The sequence below is a fragment of the Trichoplusia ni genome, chromosome 17, assembly GCF_003590095.1.
Source record: "Trichoplusia ni isolate ovarian cell line Hi5 chromosome 17, tn1, whole genome shotgun sequence".
In the NCBI taxonomy this organism is placed as follows: Eukaryota; Metazoa; Arthropoda; class Insecta; order Lepidoptera; family Noctuidae; genus Trichoplusia; species Trichoplusia ni.
In genome coordinates, this window is record NC_039494.1 from 4295938 (window position 1) to 4319936 (window position 23999).

Consider the following 23999-nt stretch of genomic DNA (forward strand, 5'->3'; position numbering starts at 1 on the left):
ACAAACATTCAAGTCACATGCTCAACGACACCTACCAACTTATATTGGATCTTATATACGATCCGATGATGATATCTTGTGTCGATGATAGTCGTGTGGAAGGCTGGCAGCATTGCCCGGTTTCATGCTAACGCCAAGCTAGTTTCTGTGAAGCTGTGCAGATTCGAAGTAAGTTAGTGACCTAAAACTGACATCCATTGTGTAAATGGATCGTGTCGGGTTTGACCTAAATGTTCTCGATAATAGATAATAGAGTGGATGGCGGGGTAGGAAAAGTAAAAATCTATTAAACCCGTCAGTTGCTAGGAGGAATCGAAAAACAGCTTATCTATTATGTGTTTTAATGGAACATGTTAACAATTTGTTTTCAATTCCTTACGCAAATGTTTACATTAGGTACTTAAAGATATTGCTAAAATCTATAATATTAAACCTACAAATGTAAGTAAAACTATTAGTATATCCCTGACATACAATCCAATACAAAAAAAAACTCTTTTAAGTATCGTATTTTAGTTAAAACTATTTTTAAACTAAATTACGTAAAATTTGCATTTAAACTAAAAAACGTTACAGTGCTTAAATGTTCTTTAAAAACGATTGTTTTAAATAAAAAAACTGCAAAATGTCCTCATAATAAATTCGTGTCTCTTATCATGATATAAATCAGTCATAACCTTGCTTTAACTGTGACTCACATGAACGGTTAACTCACTTCCTACTTCTTGTAGATTAACTTAAATATAAAAAATGTACTGAGAATATCCGCTAGAGTAGTGTCTACACCTAAACAACTGAATTTAGATATGAAATCGATTTATTCGATAATCGAGATATCGGGAGGGAAAATAATTGAATTTAACTTTATGAGTCGAGTCAAGCTATTCAATTTATACTGCGTGTCTCTTTATGGTGAGAAAAATCAAAAATCCTATTATATTCCATTTTGCATTATACAAATATACATTATACGATTATTCAAGTATCTGTAACAAAGCTTTCTAGCTTGAATGTGCTTGAAAATAGTCCATTGTTTTTATTGAAACAATATTTTTCATAAATTATATCGATATTTTTATTGCAAAAGAACTAAACAAACAATCGATTGAAGTGACAAGTGTCGCATCACTACACTGTATATCCTTTTCCCACGATTAGCAGCACAACAAAGGCGTAATTACGTGCAATCGCGCGCAGGCGGGCGGCGTGTTGCATGTTAGCATATGCAAAACTATGATCAGAAGTCCGACTCCACTCAATTGTTCAAGGCGTGAAGCATTAAACGATTTGCACCAGAAAATAATAAACAGAACGCAATTATTTATAAATACTTCTTTTTTCTCTAGCCCACTGTGCCCCACTGCTGGGCAAAGGCCTCCCCCAAAACATTCCACGACTCTCTATTTTGGGCCGCATGGAACCAGCCTGCAATAAAAAACTTTTAGTAATATAAAAATTATCGAATAATAAAAACATGGCTCCTGCTTCCTTTACACATTCTACTATTAAATAATATAAATTTACTAAAATAAAAAATACTTATTCAATACTGAAGAAACTCACTTACATTTATTACTTAAATCTCTATATAACAAAGTACACGCTACCAACGTACAGATACAATTAAATAAAATGATGTTAAACTATACATTAATGTTTTTTTCCGGTTGGCCTTCTGACTTGACCTGCGCTATGCCCGGTGCGCCCGCGCAACCGCCGACGGCCTTGCAAGGACGCCGCTTACATAACGACTTATACCTCGCTCGCTAAATGTCAAATATTTTTCGTTATGTCATACAAATTATAATTTCTCGAGTACGGTACACTATAGGTAGATGATATTAAAGATAGCTAATTTCTTTGATATTTACGCTCAAATAATTATTTCCTTTTTAGTTTACCGTTGTAAAATGAACTTAATTGTGGTTGTTTAAAGTTTATTTTTCGTTGTTGTTGGTGGTTTAGACGTTATGTATTGAACTACTGTTTCTTGAAAGCTTTTGTTGGCTTTCATAATTATAAATGATTGTATTGTAATTTGGTAGCATCCTCGTTTTGAGTTGACGTTTATGCGGCTGTTATTTCACGATTGTTCATTATTTTCTTAAGTTTCAAATACTCCTTACGAATATATTTTTGTTTTCTATCAATCGACGTTAAAAATAGAGACATTCACGATTCGTATTTTTACCTCAGAACTTCGGACTGCCTGAACCAATTTTATTTATTCTTAAAAATATTTCATTTGGTTCCATAAAAAAATCTTCAAATTTGGGTAAGTATATATTATTTGAAATCGGTTGTATATTTTTGTTCATACAAAATAATATTTATTTATTTTTCATATTCCAGTTTACTAGTTTGTATGGCTCAAGATGACTTAGTCATCAAAGGCTTCAAAGACATAATATACATGTATGAATGACTTCAAGTACTAAGACTGTATAGGTAGAAGGTCTCTTCAAGTCAATAAAAAAAAATACAATAATAGTAAATAACGATTGTCCTCATTTCAACAAACATAAAACGTACGCATGTAAATGTATAAATTAATATTACTAACTCATAACAACAATAATGTATAAATCGGTTAATTTCTGCACTATGTCGTAGGCCTTAGTAAACACGCAACATCTATTAAATTGTACCCTACCCTCATCGCACTTTTGTGGCATTTCTTGAATGTAACCTACCTTCTTCTAATTTGTTTGCTGTTTTATTTAATTGTCGTGCTAAATGTATTTATATTATGTGAAAGTACTTTGTGATGTTAGTTTTAAGATACATTTTTTTTTTGTTATAGTTTTTATCTACGCTTGCTGGTGGATAAATTGCCTTGCACTAACATATGTTTTCTCTATAAGTGAATTTGTAATTCTTTTGAGAAATAAAATATCTTTAACCGTAAGTCCCTACCTTACTGTTAATGATGATTGTGTCATCAATTATCGCAATGTTAGTCATTAGGCGTGCATTTACCTTACCCTTGAGCGAAGTTTAGGTGTCAGGAGTTAATTAACTTATCTTGAAAGACGACCAATTTCATATATTAGGTAATAAATTTGGATGTAATTATGTGCTTCTTTTGGTTTGTGGAACCAGTCCTATGCTGTGAGCCTTTTTGCTTTAAAAATTGACTATAAAATTCATGTTCCGCTGGGGATTTCTAAAACATTCAGTTACATGTACAACGACACCCAGTCTCAGGACAAGCATTCGTGGATCACACAAACGCTTGTCTTACGCAGGGATAGATGAAACCCCCGGTCAAGCCTTATTTTAAAAACGCCCTAAAGGAGTATATACATTAGGTTCAAAATGACAATTTTTAGGCAAAGGCAAAATCATTTTCGGCTGACTCAAACAGACTAACATTACGCAAAACCTACTCACCACATCTATTTATAAATACCTTCACGACCTTAACTCATAGGTAAATACCATGACGTTCACAAGGGCGCTCGTAATGATCCCTCATTTGGTTCAAGACTCCAACTTAGGCTAAAGACTGGTCATTATGGTAAAATTATATGCCTGATTACTAATTAAAAAGGTAATTTAAGGAATGAATGGGAGGTTGTGAAAGGAGTTTTTAAGTGTTTTGCGTTTATGGTACCTGCTATTGAAGATATGTGATAAGTTTTGATAGTGGTGATAGTTTTGTAGTTTAGATTCAAGGGTCTTGCTGAGCCGGCAGGATTGTCGAAAAGGGTTACTGCGGCCCCGGTACTCTAAGAGCGAAGTAAAGATCTTGTGTGGGTTTTAGTCAGTTAATGCCTGACACTCCCTTCCGCTCCATGCAAAATGGGAGGAGTCATTTGTTGTTTTCTTTGGAAAAAAAATTCAAGGGTAAAAACATTATGGGTAGCTTACCAGGACCAGGATCGGGCTCATGCCGGTAGCGCGTTTGTGTTCCTCGCTCATAGAGATATCACCAAGCTAAGCGGGACCAGTGTCCCGACCAGAGTTTAAAAAGGGTAAAGAAAACATACTTTGAATCTTTTTAATATTCGAGGCTTAATAAAGTTTGTCAACGTCAAAAAGTAGACAAGTTCGTTATGATAGTATGTTTGAAAAACCACGAATGTTAAGGTGAGTAATAATTCTGTGGTTGCTTATTAAGTTATGGACTGGATATGATATGATATCTGGATAATGATATATTATAATATACTGGATATGATATCTCAGAGTAAATTAGGATCGTGGCGGTTGACCTTAGCTATTGCAACAGTACGTGTGATAAAATCTAATGAATGAAATATACAATGCTTTGATTATTTATAAGATTGGCCATAACATTGTCATCATAATGATATCATCTTTGCAAGATCAATCAACACTTCTAAATATAGAGATATAGAGGCATATCTTATATGGAAGACCTTGTACGTAAACAAAATATTTATAATTAAATGCAATGACAAAAAGAATCGCAAATTTACATTAAACTTCGGCACCACATAGACAGTCAAATTAAATAATAAAAATAACATGAAGATAATACAGAAAGTTGAAATATTGTTTGACATCACACATCATTATCACTTCAATATTTACCGACAAGCGACGTTATTAGCCCCCACTTCTTCAGGTTTCAACATCATTGATGGGTTTTATCTTAGATTTTTTTATTGACTCATTATTTTTTTTAAATATTATCAGACTGCTGAATATCTTTTAGTCAAATACACGTCGAATAGAGTATTGAGTATGTTAGGCCCACATTTCCATAACCATGGCACAGCGAAGGCGCCTACATAAACTTGAAGTTTATTTGTCGGCACACAAGATGATACAAGGCTCACAAGGTCTAGTCATAAAATATTATGCTAATGTAGCCCACAGGCCAGTTATGTCTATGTTAATTTGCTTAGTTCGCATTGTTTGATGTACGTGACTTTGATAATTGTACCGAAGTACAGTTTGACATTGGCTCTATTTTTATTGAATAATTAGAAGCTTTGTATATGATTGAGAACCTTATATTGATGTTTGATTGATTTAATTATTTCCTCGTAAGCTTGCTTAGATGTATGCAGTCCTGGTACCTGGAGTGTACTAATATAAGTTCAATGTTAAAGTGTACAGGACTTGTTACCTCGGTTACCGTGGCTCCGGTACACGAAATGCAAAGGAAGGAACATGGGTGGGTTTTAGTCAGTAGAAGTCTGACACTCCCTTCCGCTCAACCCAAATCGGAAAGACTCATTTGATGATTTCCCATCTTTCGATTGTATTCTCTCATGAAAATTTACAACAGAAACAAGAGGTCAAAAATTTTAAATATTTAAGTTACATCATCTGGTACGAAAGAAAGCATTCTTAAAGGAATAACTTTTCTTTTTGCGAATGACTAACGAACTCCCAAAATGGCTGCCCTCATGCTGTCTTCAAGACATCAGTGAGACTTCAGAATATCGTAAAAACAATCGTTATCTCACCCTTTAATGTGCGTTCAGTTTAATGGGAAAAAATTTGACTTGACGTTCCTGATAATATGATGGAGACCACACAAGGTGCTTTAAAGTACTTTCTTTAGGAAATATTGTAAAAGCTGTGTTAAAAACTTAATTTTATGATGGCTAACATCCGAATAGAAGATCGATGCGTAGATAAAATACGATCTAGAATTAAATGACTGTACCGTTGGTCTGTGGGTTATTGGTCCTGACTGCTATACCAGTAGTCGTGAGTTCGATTCCCGCCCAAAACAAATATTTGTATAATGAGCAAGATATTTCTTTATGCCTTTTTTATGTTGATAGCAACGAAACAATTTTACCTCGTGATAAAATTCGACTCTTTACTTTGCGTTATAAAACCGAACTAAATGGATCGAGTTAAATTTGATCACGAGGTAAAATTGTTTAAATAGTTGACAACATTCCACTCACTCATGACCGGACTTACATGCGGTAACTCAAAACTCACCTGATCCAAAATGGCGACTTTTACTTTCTTCCGAAAGAAATAAATGACGAAATACCTTGACAAAGTAATGCGATCGATATTAAATGGTTACCTAAATATACCTAAAGTATTAAACTTAAAAAGTAAAGGTTAAAAAAGTTTCGTAAAAACAGTTTAAATATAACGTTCACCGAATTACTGCCGGTGTTGCTAGCTGTTAATTTTCATATCAGTCTCTATATATGGAAATGTCAATAATTCAGAATGTAATTATTATTGACGTATTTTTATAATTTGGACACGATTAAAAGTCAATCTGAATGAATGTAGTTATAGATATTTATAGCACTTTAAGATCAATCAATCTTGAATAAAGATTCTTTATAATTACTATCATCGACCCATCTCAGTCCACTGTTGGATAAAGGCCTCTATCATGGTAGGCCACTAAACACGATCTTCAGCTCTCTTTCTCCAATCCCTGCCTGCTGCCTTACGAATATCACCGCCTTCTCTTATATTTAATTTATTTTTGAATGGATGGAGGGTTTCTTTTATGAATTAACTAAATAGAATTAGTCTTAATTTCTTAAAAATCACGTTTCCTAGCACCTAATTCTGGAAATTATGGTAACTAAGCCACATCTCATCAAGACAACTGTCAAACTAGGACGAATGAAAATTTTTGTCGCGTAAACGTAAATAAGTTTTCTGGGAATCTCAAACAGTTGGACATTTGCCTTGTGGCAAATAAATTAAATATACAACATTCTAATGGAATTCCAATTCAATTCACAAAGTAGTATAATGGGTTCAGAAGTAACTGTGAAGTTGACAGTTAGTAGTTGTCATTAATATTCAAGCTCCCAACGGGCAGTGTTGCCATTATTTCCCATTGTGCTACAGGGTTGCCAGTTATTTACAGCGTTTTAAATCAAGTGTTTATGTCGCGGAACTTTGGATAAAACCGCTGCAGCGCTTTGTTCATAACAAAGTAATTAAGCCATCTAGTTTTACGACTTTTGCAATGTTTTTTATGTACTTCACCGAAAGCGCATTTTTTTTCTATATAAATAGTAATCATAAATAGTGTCACAAAGTTTGGGACAGGACATATAGAATAACGACTTTTAATCTTATAAAATACTCGAATATGATATCTATAATTTATAATAAAAAATCGTAACCATCAAAAAGGATTCAGTAGTTACATAAACTCACACACAAACATCATCAAATATTAGATATGAACAGAACTTTCTAGTTATATACGTAAGTTATTGTATGAACGTCGATCTAAGTCAGATAATTTTAATCAATGAACACTGATGAGTGGTACAAGGCCTATCGCATATTGATCATATTTATGTCTTGTTGATGCCATTGTTCCTATCGAATCGCCAACGGCGAACTATTTTATGTCGCTGTTAACTACTACTAGTGATTGCCTGCGGTTTCACTCGTTAAAGTCCAAAGCTAGTAGACAAGAAATAAATTACAAACATTAATACCGATCGGAATTCTGAAATGTGTGGAACTGACAGCCTTTTTGGATCGTGACGTGACTTTGACTTGTCAAATTAACAAATTTTAGGGAAACGATCATTGTTTTTTTGAAATGACAACTTTCACGGTCGACAATGTTTATGAAGATCAAAGAAATCCTACATCTCAATTCAAGTTACAAACTATCTATCGGGCTAATTTCGTTCGAATTGGTTTAGTAGTTTCTGCGCAATGAAAGAACAAACATACATCCTGTCAAACTTTCACGTTTGTATTATTAGTTGGATTGTTATCGGTTCTTCGCTATTCGTTTGTTTAATTTGAGTTACGCAGCGTTACTAGTTTGTGTAAGGTCTGGCTAGTTTTCTAGACATGTTTTTGCTAATGCCAACACTGTAATACAAGTTTATATTTGACCTGTAGGTGCAAAGCTTCTAGTTGACGCAACATTTAATGTTTATACTCAATTATATAAGAAAAATCAACATTTGCATTTATATCGTAATAAAAAAATATAATAGGGATGATGAAATTTTTTTTGCAGTGTCCGTCTTGTAGTTTTTTGTATAATAATGGATACGTATTTTTTAATTTGTCCCGCAAACATAAATTGACCAAATTACAGTGAATGAAATTTACGCGTGACGTCACGATTGAGTATAAATTTTACTCTATCGTTAAGTCACAAGCCCCCTCTCCTAAACTTTAAAGCAGTTAATCTTTGTCAATTCTAGTTTTCCTGAAAAAGGAAAAAATACGTGTCTCATACTTTTCAATTATCTAACTGAGGGACTAATGAGATTTTTTCTTTTTATCCCTATTGTTAAAAGCATGCTGCCATGCTGTTGCCAGAAAAAGACCTATTAAACTGACTTATGCGTAATATCCTACTAATATTATAAATGCGAAAAGTTTGTATGTATGGATGTTTTTCCCTATCACACAAAACCGCTGAACGAATTTAGACGAATCTTGGTATACAGAGTTTATAACCAGGTTTAACATTATAGGATAGTTTTACCACAATTTAATATTCCCGTGGGATCACTTTCGATGTACAACTAGTTTAGTAATTAATTCTAATTTGAGTAAAATACAATTTCCAGTTCAAGGATCGACCTCTCAAAAATCTTACTGCATAAGGTATAAAATTCTCAACATAAAAAGTATAAGAAAGAACCATTCTACAGGCAGCTTCCTGGCTCACATTCCTTTTGAGATAATTGCAACAACATGGGTGGCAAAAATACACTCTGACTTTCGTACTGGACTCGCCCACTCGGCCATTTACACCTAACGATGTTCGTCTGTTTGGCTAAATCGACCGATCGACCTGACGGGCTTAACGCAGGACTTTTAAAAGTTCTTTGACATGAAAAAATGTGTATAAGCGAATTTCTGTTTGTGAATGCCGTTACCGAATAACTGTCACAAGGATTATGACAGATTCGTGACAGTTATTCGGTATTCGGTGGTCAGTTTTACGCTCATGAGTGAGTTACGATAGTTTTATTTTATTGATTTCGTATCTTATCTAAAGTTTTTTTTTTATTTTTTACCTTAATATAGTAAGTAGTTTATATAAATCTTACTTACATTTGAGCAAAAGCACAAAGCGCGAAAAAGGAAAATAAAAATACTCTCAAAATGTTTTCGTTTTTCACTTGATAAACATAAAATCCTTGCATTGCAAATCTCCTAATCAATGCTAAACTTATTGAATATCGCAACACATTTTCATAAGATTAAGTACTACAAGGATAAGTATTAGAAAGTCGCAAATATCTGCAGGCTATCATCTACCACCACATCTTGAACTAAGACTGCAGTTGTGTAAGAGAGAGATGACGCTCTACACCGTATACTGCCATCCTGCTCCCACTACTGCAAAAGACCTATATACTTTAAGAGTAGTACCTAGCCTCCTTTGCATATCTATAGTTCCCTCACAATTATGGCAGCTTTCGAGCAACGATTAACCGTTTTATTTTATTGTTATTTTGAGTTGATGTCATTCGTTGGAACTCGTTTTCTTGTTAGACGTCGGCAAGGTGCTGTGTCACAGAGAGTAACGACGTATAATTACTAGTTTTATGAAGTTTTATGCGAACGTTGGTGTGAACAAGTCTGGTCAAGTTGGTTTGGGATGGTTTTATACGGTATGGACGACAGTTGATTACAGTATTTTGTTAATAAATTAATTAGATTTTTTAGTTACTAGAAATGTATTTCTAATATAAAAAAATCTCGTGTCGCTAGAGAGAATTGGACAACGTCTATTTTTCATACACCTCTATTATTTTTTTACATGTACCTACTGTTTAAATTCCCTTAAATTTAAATTGCAAATCTACGTTTATCGGATTAGCTAATATTGTACCAACATAAATGTTTGAAGTTCTTTATAATTTTGGCTCATATAACTTCAAAAATTGGCTTGAGTAATCTCTAAAAATGAGTTATTTAAGATGAGGCTTGAATTTAGTTTTTAAACGCCTCGAAGTTATTCGATAATATTATCTTACAGGAATTGAATTAATAACTATTAAATATTATTTACTGGTTCACTTTTGCTGTAGCACTACCCACGCGTTTGCTTATCATTTCAGTATTTTATTGCTACACGGCCTCTGACTATTAAGCTAAGATATTAAAATAACTAAAACAAAATGAGCAAATAATTGTGGTGTTCTTTCAACGCAATTTCTAAATGTTGTTTATTACAACTTAACTACTTTAGTTGAGACTATTAACTTCAATCATAATGTGAACGTGATACTTTTGTCTGTATGTTTGTTTTAAACACTCGAATGTTAGGAAAACTTGTCAAACCAGCTGTGTGAAGGATAAGATTTTTCCATCAAACCAAGGATTTCTGGTTGGGGTCAATGTTTGAACGTTTCGGGGACGTTTATGTCAATTAATCTTCCATATTTTTTGTCACTTTTTAAAATAGGAATAAAAACGTTACATTTCTACTTTACAATACTGGCATGAATAAAATAGGTCCGCAAATGAGGTTTGGTACTTAAAAGAGGTTGCATTTTAACAAGTCGTAAAGATTTCGACCGTAATGACTTATCACAAATCTTGATAAAAGTCCATTCCTAAGAAATATTTTCCTTCTACAGAGTTTTCTCATCACTAATGACGTCACTGGAAATGACAGACGGCCATTTTGAAATTACAGCTTTTTAAATTTAAATAAATTACGAAATTACGGCTTTGGAATTAAACTTTTGTCATGTTCTACATTTTTAAGAGTAGGATTAGATAGCCAAATTACATGATTTTATATGATGTACAAGGAAACCTTAACTTTTATAAGTCATTAACTTAACACGTTAAGTAAAATACCAACCGTAAATTGACTATTGATTGAAAAAAGTATCTGAAAAACCAAAATTATTCAGTACTGACGCAATTATCTCGCTTTTATGCATTTTACATTACATTTCAATTTATAGAGCTATCCAAAAACCGTCTAAAACATGCGAGTGAACTGTAAAACAAATGCAATATCCTTTCAGTCAGCTTTCAGTAGATCGGAAGCTCTCGTATCAATGGGCGACAGACTGTCTGGCTGAAAATTCAATTTTCACAAATCTGTTTTGTGAAATCGAGGGCTGTTTGAGTCATTTAAAACGTCAATACCCTTTTGAGAGGTATTGACATTTTAATTTTTTGGTGTTAATGATTTAAAATTTTAGATTTCATTCATTTTAAATACGAAAATTTATAATTCATCGAGTAGGTACATAAATGAAAATATGTTCCGATATATTCGCTTAGTCAATGTGCGTTTTAATTTCATCGATAAATTTTTCTGCCTTCTTGTTATTTAGATTTTTTCTTTAAAACCATTAAAGTTATTTTTAACACGATAAACCCCAAAGAATATATCTTTCTGATGTCCTATTTTTCTGCTATTTATTCACTAGTTAGATAATATATACGCAAAACAGTTAAAACTCAACAAAAATAAACAATGTAATAAGGCTTAATAAAACAAACGCGAAATCCTCTACTGCGACTACAACAACGTCAAAATTTCATGGGAAGTCGTTCAGTCATTAATCATTAACAGTTGTCAAAGTACAAAGGAATTCCTTACAGGTAACACAGTAATATAACATGCCAGAGTGAATGGTTTACATAAGGATCACAGACATGACTGCGGTCACGTAATATGGTGGGAAATGGCGGTCGAACTGAGAGCTGGCTGTGGTCGACGGATGTGGAACTCGAATACTGTAAGACTGTATCGACTTGCTTTTGTTTCTCTCGTTGATGTTGATAGGTACCTTAAAAAACGAAAAGAGGACTGATATTTTGAGTCTTGTTTTTGTGGCTTTTTGTCAAATTGTTACTGCCTACCATTTTTAAAATCTATCTTCTAGGATTTATTTCTAAAATGGTAAAACGGAACCCTATTGCTGTGGCATCATCTTCGTGTTTGGTCCGTCCGCAACCAGGCCATTTTTCTGAAAATGTAGCGAACACTGTTAGAAAATTCAAATTTTAAGAGACAGATGATATTTCTGCTACCATTTTAAAAATAAGACGAATCAATCAAATTTTGTATAATACGATCCCTGCGTAGCCTACTGCGTACACAGTAGGCTTGTCATAGTGACCTACACCGCTCGGCTACATGTGTCTTGCTACGGCTATAGTATTTTTACCTAAATTACTTATTCGATCTCTCTGGCCAGTCTCACATCCATCCTATTCTTGCCTTCTTTCAACATTCACATCATATATGTATGTAGCCACTACAAAAAACTACGCACGCAAATTTCCTATCGTAAACAGCAAGCAAATTGAATATAATGCTTAACTAACCATAATTTGTCTAAAGCGATAGTAATAAGTTTTCCCACGACAGGTTTCATCGCTTCCTAACTATCGCACTAACTATCTGGTTTACCGGAACGAAACGATGTGAACTACACTTGTTATATAGACTAACTGCTTATTATGTGTAGGATGTTGAGTTTTGTACCTAAGTTGCATATAAGAGTATTGAAATGCTATGATAAGTCTTTGTGAAAAATTGCTGTTTTTTAAATAACAAGTTCCGTTAATCGTTCGGTGGATTCGATCGTTAGGATGCCGCATCCAAAGGGTAAAAACCCAAGCCTTTTACTGAGGTACCGCTGTCTGCCCGTCTGTCCATCCATCTGTCACTAGAGTGTATCTCATGAACCTCAATTATTTTTTGGTACTATTTTTGGTACAACATTTATTGTTATCTTTACTGAACCATATTCTTACAAATGACGATTTTCGTATTCTATCTTACTCATAAAAGCAAGGTTAAGTGAAATCTCCATAAATTGGACCTTCAGAACTTTCCTGTTAAGCTCTTTCCTTTAATCTTAAAAAAACTTATAAACTATTGTCCTTAATTAACATGCATATTTCTATCAGTAAGTTACCTAGCTAGCTATTACATAAAGTACAAGCTACATACGCAACTCCGTTCATTAGTAAAAGCACGTTAAGTCAATTATTCAGTGCGCTTTATGCTATTAGCATTAATTTATTGACAGATTTAATAAAGCCAGCCTTTCCATTATACATCAACGCTTAGTCGCGGTTTTCTGCGCACTTTCCGGGATATTGCAAGTTGATTTAATCTCATCGCTTTTCGTGTTTACGTAAAGGGATAAAATTCAAAATATTGAGTTTTTATGTACCTAAACACGAAAAGCGTATTTAGCGTAGCGTATCTTTCTTTTTCTGGACTCTAAATGGAAGTATTTTTTTATTCTATTTATTTTTAGGCTCTGAATTCATACCTCTGAATGTTGACCTTTGAATCTGACCTCTTTATGTATTTTTAAGCTAGGCAAATCGGAAATATTGCCATTAGCGTATAAATGTTTTTTTTAAGGAAATACCCATTAATATTATTAATAGCCATAGACGAAACCTATCTACGTTCTATAATCTTTACATTTTACTAATGACATCTGATTTTCCCGATCTCGGTAAAATCTGATTTCTTTTCGAACTACAAAGTTGGTTTTTAACTTTCTTTTTTTACGATAATTAATATTTAAATTAGAAAATAACCACTCCTTTGCGGTTAACCTTAGAAGCTTTTACTGTTTCTAATAAATAATAAATACCCCGGTCACTTGGTCAAGCCTCTGTATAGTTAACTAGACTCTTAACTAACAATAATTTCTACAATAGTAGAGTATTTAAGTTAAAACTTTGTAGAAAATGCTGTTTATTAACTATTTATTTAATTGACAGTAACTTATGTAATATCGGGGTGTTACAATATGTTATACGAACCGAAATCTATGTTTGAACATTAAAAGCACCGATGCATCATTTAATGAGTTAAGAGCACCATTTAAAAAACAAAAATATTTTCTTCATTTTGAGTAAACGAGTTACCAAATCCAAATAATTAAGACAGCTTTCATTTTCAGTTTTTAACGACTAGGTGCACAGGACTTTAATTAGTCGAATCCGAAAGCTTAACGTGCATGAACTTCTAAACAACACTTATTTGAATTTCACGCGGCTTACTGCTGGCGCAACCAAACAATCAGTAATTCAAAAATTATTCTATAATAGTTAAACCAATAACGTCAAACGGATTGAAAGCTTATAAACGTGAATTTATCGGCACTTTCATTACGTTCCTAATATATTTATGTTTGTATTTTATTGTTATTGTATTGTGTTAACAAACGGACCGAAACTCGCTTGTTATTTAGGGTTGACATAAAATGGCTATTGACGCACTCTATCGTATTAAACTAAGCTTAATGTAATGCTAATTTAAATATTTTAATAAATTTAGGAACTTTCGAGTGGTATTTATAGTATGTTTTCATTAATTATTATTTATTATATATTTATTTACAAACAGAGGCATAGTAAAACATGCAGATATATGTATCTTATCAAATCGAGTCGTCGGTCATTCAAAGTCTCAGTCAGTTTAAGTTAAAAATGGGAGCTAAAAATTACAAACTTTAACGAGTCAATAGAAAATCAGTTTTATCTTTAAACAAATTTGAAGGACTCGGACAATATTGTAGGACCAAAAAAAAACATAATTGCACGTCAAACACCAAACAGCATCATTAACATGTCATTAAAACATTGACAACGGACGCAAAATTAATATTTTTCTCACCATACACAATTGTATGAGTCACATGACTCATACAAGCTAGGTACAGTAAGGAGGGCATGTGTGACCGCTCACCTACGAACCGACCTTCACGGTACGGCTCTTAACACGCACCCGAGAATAAGTTGACATCTTGTTGTAAGACTGGGTGCACATCGTCGACTTTCTAGCGCAAAATGGCTGCGAGTTTAATGTTCACAAGTATCGTTAGACTAAATAACTTTTCTATAGTTGCTGTCACTAGAAAATGCTTAAATGTAAAAAGTTTTCTGAAATTAAATTTCGGTTCAAAACAATTGTGCGTTTTCTAGTGACGTTTCAGATTGTAGATATATCAGTTGCCTCGCTGCTTTAGCCACTTGTTTTTTTAGCGTAATGTTACAAAATCCTATATTTTTTATAATTAAACAAAAATTATTTGCAAGAGCAGTCAAAATAATAGTAAACATTCGTATAAAAACGAAGGCCCCAAGTACATCTATAGAATTGACTAGTTTAACTATCATTATAATGAAATCTAATCCAACATTTGCATTCCATACTATATTAGACATTCCGACATCGGAACATTATTAGATACAGTAAGATATTTAAATTAAACTTAACGTACAGCAAAGGCATCACATTTCAAGAGACTGGCGAAGGATCTCACATGAACACTATTAAAAAATGATAATAATATACACGTGTATATAATTATATACCTTTGTCTGAAGTAAGTTTCGAGTAGAATGTCACTCAAAAGCGAGTAAAGGGCTAGTGTTTCCGCGGCTCCAGATAAGGGAAGGATAAATCAAGGCTTTTCACTACAGTATAACTTCGGCCTGGCTCTTCTCATCTTTAAAAAAACATCTTTGCACAAATTAGGTTAAAATTGACTAGCTCTTTTTGAACGTCAAATTACAATGGGCAACTCCCATCACCGCTGCCTAAGTGCTTTCGCTGCAACAGAAGAAACGGTTTCAATTAGGCAAGTTGACGGCAACAAAATTTTGTCACATCGAAAATCGCTACGAACAGTATGTAGTCAGTCGTCAGTGTGCATCTAACTTTAAGCATAAAGTTTACGCATAATATTACGTAACTGACAGTTACTTGCGAAAATTGGCGTTTACGTGTTTCGAGTATTTAATTTTTCGTTATTTACATGGAACGTTTACTTAATGGTCTTTTGAAGGATTTTTACGATGTATTTAGGGCAAATTGATGTGATTCATAAAATAATAGGTTGGTTTGATTTGTATTAAATTAATTCAAAAGTTATTCGTTACTACTACTGTTTTGTAAAATCGGATTAATCTAAACCAATCATTGTTGCAAGGAAGTAAGTGACGATATTTATATTTTTCAAGTTTCAATTTGTATGCAAAGTATCTAAAATTTCACTGTTATTACTGACAACGGCGTCGGTTGACATTATAAAAATCTTTCGAATCCAATCCTGAATATGTCAAATATAATTATTACTACTATAATTATTACTAGCACTATTGTTTAAAACTATCGATTCGAATATATTCTAAAATTAAAACAGAGGCATAAATGCTCTATGCACAAAATCCGATGCCATTTAAAATTTTAAACAGTGAAGACTAAAAATGTCAAGGCGTAATTGAATTTCGAACACAGATCCAAGGACAATCGATAGGCTGTCTGGAAAATTTCTTCGCTTTTCACAGACGCACACGTTTCTATCATTCTGTGACGTGAATACTAAACGGGGAATGAAAAGCCTTATCAACCGTGCCTGTAGTAAATTTAATAAACATATTTTCTGCTATGTAGCCAAAAATTCTTCGTTGACAACTAAAATCTATGTAGTTTTTTTAAGTGTTTTTAGGTGATTCATCTCGTATGTTCAAATATTTTCGTTTTTTTTTGTTATGACGTTGTGCAACTTACTAACCGAACTTTGTTTTTTTTTCTAGTGATGTTACAGGTTATTTTTCTTTCAAGCCAAATTGCTTACTATAAAATTCTCTTAAAAATAACATTAAATCAGCGCTAACCGTTTCAGAGGAAATGTCCAATGAATTTGATTCCGATTACTTATCGATTCATTTACATGATTGTATTTCAACGTGATGTCGACTGTTTTAATGTTTGGCCCACGCTGGTGGGTTATGTAGCTTTAATTTCCTGAAAGAGTGGGCTGAAGGGACATGTTGATCTTTCATAATCAGCCCGTACAAAGATGCACTAAAACATCTTCTAAGGTTGCGAGCTTATGTATGTATTAATAAAAGCGATTATCAAGGCAGTTTTTTCAAAAAAATTGTTTGTTCTTTCAACAGATCTAGTTAGTTAGTAAAGTAAATAAATACATATCTTATCTAAACAGGTCTGGTAGTATTAGTTCTGCAAAAATGTATTTTTTTTTATCTAGATTGCCATTTTACATATTACGTAGGTACATTGGAATGTTAACAATCAAAAATTTTTACATTTCTAGTCAAATAAAATCATTTATTTGTAAAAGAGATTCGTCTGGCGACCCTAGATTCATCACAAAATATATGTACATAACAATATACTCGTAAAACAACATTATCACGTCTTCAACAAATACCGATCTCAAACTAATTTTATTGTCGTTTAGAAATCAGCATTCATAGCACTTCACCTTGAACGATAAACTAAGCTCATCAGCTGTACTTAATAGCTATAGAAAGCTGATATAATGCGATGCTATTACACTTTTTATTTGCATATAGTCGCCAAATGATATTGTTCACACGGTGAAGTATGTAGCACTTTCGATGCAGACGCAGTTTCTAAGTAATCTGTTATGGAGTTTACATCAGATTAGGGACAATTTTATTGCAGTAGATAACAGCAGTAGAGAAAATAACATATCACAAAGTATTGAAAGTATAGTGTTCCAAATTTTTTTTTTAGCAACCCTAGGGTAAAAATTGAATACACAAATCACAGTAAAACCTTTTTTCGGTACCGGATTATAACAACAATCAATTGTATTATTTGATCCATTTCTCTAACGTCACTCGTGACTGCAATCGCCATCAAATCGCTAAAACTGACAACAACTTTATTTATATAACAATAAGGGTTATATTTGAAGTAAAATAAATTGCGGTATACTCCGGGCGGCTTGCGGTGTTTACTAAAAGCTTTGATTGCAGAACTGTCGTCGACGTGGAAAGAGACGAAACTACGTGAATTATAGTTCTGTCATTTACATGGTAGCGACAGTTTTACTTATAGATCTCATGGTACAGGCACTGATACGTCCTGATAAGAGTTTCGTTCTCTGCATGAATGCGGTAACGGCCTTGCCGGTTACAATGGAACCGGATTGTCTGTTACTTTCTTATTCATTTACCATAACAACTTCGTTAAAAACCGATGCATTTTTCTCTGCATTGTTCGCTTTATCAGATTCTTACGGATTATGTTTCTTTAAGATTTTATAGGTACTTGTTGTAATTAGATGCCCTTTAATTACACTGTTCTTCTTCAAAAAATATTTACATGTTAGTGCCTCAGCACGGCGATGATATAGCCTCAAGAAGCCCTTATTACCTCCTGCGCTTCTTATATCTTTACAACGTAAAATATAATATTAGAACGATAATCGAAAACAGTTTTTGTATATCGACCATCGTCTTCTTTCTCATCAATATAAACCAATAAGTGCGCTTAACACAGTCCAAAAATAGCTACAAACTCAACCTCATCGCAAACCTTACTTGTTACCTTAGCTGTTACTTAACACAACACCAAAGTTCAAGAATTATAATCCTTACTAAACAAAGTAGGTACGTTTGACAGACACCATATTAGCAATAGATCAGTTGTATATAAAAGACAAGTAAAACAATATGCCCCTTTCACCAGAGCCCTATAAGGCACGGGCCGCGGCGCGAACAAATATGGGGAAATGGCTTAAAAAGTGAAAGCATACCTATGTTACACAGTAAATGCCGATAGTACTTGTTTTAGTTGAGATTTTTATGTAAAAAGTGTCCTAGTACATGTTAAATATGGTTTAAATTTAAAGAAATACAATTTGGCAGGATTTATGTATTCAGAAAAGATTGTCAGTGTTGAGTTGGAGGCTTGTATTAAAATACTTTCAAGCATTAGAGTAGGTAACACTTAATATATTTTCTAAACTTGCTTATATATATAAATAATTAAATATTTGTTTATATTGATCACCAAAAGGGTTTAAATTAACGAAATATGAATATGTACCATAATGAACCACATCCATAATAATTTGTAACGCCATAACTACCGGTGCTTTACATAATACTTTATGGTTCTACAAATTCCTTAACGATGATTACATCTCTCCCATTTTTGTATTCCAATACAGTTAAGTTTCGGTAATCACGTCTAACAAGACCTCACCTTTCCCCTTTAGGTTAAGTGATCATTATATTATTATGACACCTCATATTTACTAACTTTCCCTACCAAACAAGATGTATCTCAACAACGATAAATAAATCACACGGCAGATGATTTAAAGATGGCGAAGTTGAAATAGCTGTGAAATACACAGGAACCTCTTATACTCAAATATACTAGAAATATAACAGAGTAGAAATCCTAGAATAAATCTGAAGAAAGTAACGATAATGACCGTTTAACAATTTCCTGTGTGGGAATTTTCCAAGCACATTAAGAAGGTCACACAAAGCGTTTTATTTATGAATATTTTACAAGTCAAGTACTAGAAACAGCAAAGGTCAAAACTAATAAACCTTCAAAGGGAAACATTAAACCACAAACAACAGCAAATAATTTAAGAGATGACAACTTAACAGAAACGCGTCGCGATGAAATACATCTACATAATGCTACACGATTTACAGATAATACTTTAAATGTTGCCATACATCAGAAAACGTCAAATATATAAAATAGTAGCGAATTAAATGGCAATAACTGTGAGGAAGATGGTGCGATGAAATTTATTGAAACATGAATCAAATGTGAAGATGATTGGGCATTAGTTGCCATTGCAGCGATGGAACATAATGCCTGTGACAGTTTATGATATTTGAATGGATAGAAACTATTTATTAACTTTGGTGGGAAGTAATAAAATAATTATTATACTTGACGGTCAGTGGATGGGATCCTATCGGGATGTTTGTCTTGACGCTGTAACTTTTACAGGATGAATGAAAATTCACAGGCACTTAAAGTTATGACTAATTCCGTAGTATCAGCTTTTTACTTTCCAGTTTAAGGGTAATGAGTATTTTCTCTAAAGTAGTAGAAACTACCTATAGTCGATCGGTTCTGAATGTAAATATATCCAACCCAACTTTCAGCTTAGCGGTTTTAATCGACATATTATATTGAAGAAGGATTTCACCGTCCGAATGTTCTCACATTGTAATCCAATGTTATGCACAATACTCATAAAATTCTTCATCGCAATGAAACATGAAAAGATAAGGTACAAGCGAATCTGTTTCCTAAGCATTAACCCTAAGGTTTTTAATCGAATGACAGATATATTCTGAAGCAGAAAGCACAGATGTACATCACTTGTCGTCATTTGTATTTCAAACCCATCGATCAACATCGACACTTACATGCAGTCCCGATGAATTGCTTTTAAATTCTGTAGGTGCAAAATTAACCTTAAGGTAAGGCATTAAAGTATAATTTTGATCGCCTAGTAATTATGATTTTAGATTGAAGAATCAATGCAGTAGATGATTGGAAGTCATATCTTACTCGATAGTATCGTGTCGTGACTTCTGTTCGATTATAACTTTGATCTTGGTAGGCTGATTGTCTGTTCTATCTGTAACGGTTATTAAGATAAAACCAATACCTTGTTGAAAAACTCGAGCTTGTATAGTTTTGATTCTAGGTATTTTTTCATAAAAAAAGACTATATACATATAATTTAGTTTGTTTATACATATATTAGTAGTACATTTACAAGAGTCTTAATTATTTATCATTAAAACCGAATCTTGTATACCACGTCTCAACATGGCCAACGCATGTAAGCAACACATGAAATATATTGAATCAGTTATTTCCTTTGCACACATCGTGTCACCTCGCAATCAATCAACGATATCAACGAAAATCGATATTTGCAGTTTCGAAATATTAATTTACTTACAGGAAATGACGGTTGAGCGAATCCGCGTCGTGTGAACTTGTTTCTCAATCTCAGATAGATCTCAGATACAGTGATAGGTGGCGGTTACGATAAAAGAACAAGTAAAGCACGTCACGAGAATAGCGAAAGTACACTTAATGAGTTACACCTCAGGCTATCGACGGCATACACCAGCTACGAACAGCAAATTGACTCTCATTTGACACACTCTTCCAACCAAAAGAAGCCCCGTTCTAAACAATAAAGAAAAATAAAACTTATCATAACCAATCACGGCGCAAATTTGATTGCTACTAATTTGTCAGACGGAATTGACGAAGAAGACACCTGATTGTTACACAAATAACTTTCAATTGTAACGCACAGGCTTAAAGTCGCATTTGCAATGGTAGCAACGAAGCTTATTGTTTGGCGACCGACGCTAGATCAATGTTGATTATTTTGTACTGACAAGCAAATTAGCTGATGCCTTTGTCTCGTTTAGACGTATTAGCCGTGATAGGTGATTGAAAGAGTCAAGATAAGGGGACTGGATGTGGTGTTCAATTAAACAGTTCATTTGATACTGTATGAATGAAATTACATAGTCGGTATGACCAGACTGTTACCCAATGTGAGTTAACTAGTGAAACTTTCTTTAATCGACTGTGCATTGTTATATGCGAAGCTTTGGTTTACAATTACTTTCACATCACCGTAAGGTACAAAACAAATAAAGGTCACACTTAACTAGCTGCTCATTATCAACAATAATTAAGTCATTTCCTCTTGCTTTATAACCTAGACTCCAATGATAACATGGCTGACTCATTTATCATCAGTAATGCGTTATAGAAAGCCAGTAATCATGTTTGTTTCTGTTTCTAATTTAATGGGAGTAAGGTGCAGCTTTTTAGGCAATTAATTTATTTTTTCCACTTCCTTTTACTTTAATTTCTGTAACCATTAATTCAATTAGTGTTTCTCTTCCAACAACACTTGCTTCTGAGAACGTTACAATAACAATACAATTCACGACCCACTTTTCCGGTTCAACTCTAAGTTAAATCGTTAAAAGCCGGTAAAGTATTGTGTATGCATTTAGCCTGAATTCCGGTGATAGCTGTAAACAATAACCCACTGTTAGGCCCATAAATGTAAGAAACCGTCACGACATGATCACATATGACCCTGGCTTTTACTTAAGCACCATTGAAAGCGATCCCTGCACACTAGAAAGTTACGGTAATTGTATGGAATTCACTTACACCTATATTAAGATGCCAAGAATCTGATAATTGTGTGAAAATGTCAACATTGTATGCTTTAAATGAGTTCTTTTGTCTTAGACTATATCAAGAGTTAATTAACTGTTACACGACTAACCGGAACCTTAAATTTTGGAATGGCTCATATCAAAAGCCGCCGAACGGGTAAGCTGGTTACTTGAATTGAATGTAACTTTATAGAACGCTTTCCCTCGATCTCATAGGCTTTTCCTGTCTCGCGGCTTGTGGATATTTAAATGTTGTGGATGCAAATCGAGAAAACATGTTCTCATAGATTTTCACCAGTCAACGATTGTCACGACAACTAGACTGTTGTGACAGAGCGGACATAAGCAGACACGTGTGTCGCACTCAACGAACTTACAGTAGACGCAGACGTAACTCCATGAATAGGGACCTTGTCACGATGAAATACAATACAACATGCTGTTCAACAATCAATGCTAACTGCTTCATCATGATCGTAGTGGTTATTGACGAGCGTCTAAATGATCTCGATGCTTATCTACACAGACTATGTTGTGATCGATATTGACGAAAGTGAATGTGAAATTTGAGAAGTCGCCCAAATGAAAGCAAGAGTGAATAACTCCGGTGATTAACATGCACATCAGATATTAGTGTAGACACTTGACAAACGCCATTAGTTTCCTGTATCTGTAACATTATGTCTGGCCGACAGCGTAATATTGTCAATCATTGAAACAATCTCAGTTTTGGCGGCGTATTGTCGTTTGACATTATCTCAATGATTTGTATAGTCACCGATGTCAAAATGTCAGTAGCTCGCGTAACTTCTAGGAATTTCTTGAGCGCAATAAAGAGAAACATATTATTATCCTGGATTGTCATCGGAGCGTATTTTATGGTCGTAGCGGTGGTTCGCCAGACTCAAACTTGTTTCTCGAGGTTGACATCCGCACACCGTTAGCTTGCTGAATCGTTGACCCATGCCTTTCTTTGTCTTACATACGTGAGGTTCAATTAGCTATGACATTTCACAACGAGTACCGAGGAAAATTATTACTGAACTCGTTATAACAATCTATTCCTGTCTTTGTGATGCAATTAAAAGACGTTTTAGTATACGTAAAATTAAATTGCTAGTTTTATAACAAGATGATGGTGATTAATTATAATCAGTTGTTGTACGTTACGTCGACAAATTGGTGGCAGTTAAAATATCTAGATTAGTTAACTGGCGCGTTTCATAACTAATGAAATAAGTCTTGTCGAGGTGTGAATTTCTATAAATGGTTGGAAATTGAATCCGTATATTTGCATCAAATATTGCGATGATCCGGAACTGTCCGAACTACGAGCCAGATTAATGGTTTCATTCGTTTATGAGCTGGATTTAAATACGAGAAACGGAGAAATGTTGATGTATATGCTATATTTCTGCCTCTAGTATGGGAAGGTGGGGTAAGACGGGGTAGCGAGGTAAGATGGGGACCCTCCAAAAATATATAATACAGTATTAATTGAAAAGTTATTTTGACGCCATCTAGTCGTATTTATCAGTACTTGTTAGAGTCGCAAAAAGTTTGTTCGAAGGAGCGCACGATTCTTCATGGTAAGTACATTTTTAAAATTTGAAGTGGTTTTATCTAATTATTGAAGCATATAAAGTGCATGACTGTTATAATGTATGATAAACATAATGTGTGACATATTTTTTTTGTTAATTTGTATTTATTTTACTATTGTAAACTCATTAATTCATGCCGGTTTCTTTTGATTTATAACCTCTAAAAATTCAATACAACTTTTAAGTCCAGTTTGGGAAAGATGGGACACTTATGTGGGGCAAGACGGGGTAGGTACCCGATCTTATCCGCTGAGTTGTTATTCAGTTTGTATTGAGATTGCATTCAACATTAACTATTTTTTTATAGTACAGTTCCAAAAACAGTAATGTTGTCATTTCCTGATGCTTAAATGGCTACACCGCCGTAAATCATTTAGCAAACTCTCCACCTCCACCAACTGCTTCAACCTCATGTCTCAAGCAGGCAACAGTAAATGA

The 23999-nt window shown here is 33.7% G+C and overlaps 1 protein-coding gene across 1 annotated transcript in view; it reads left to right on the forward strand.

Annotated features, from left to right (window-relative positions):
• The window catches only part of LOC113502422 (putative uncharacterized protein DDB_G0277255), a 183257-nt gene that overhangs the window by 100882 nt on the left and 58376 nt on the right, over window positions 1-23999 (forward strand). The gene's annotated exons all lie outside the window — the stretch shown is intronic.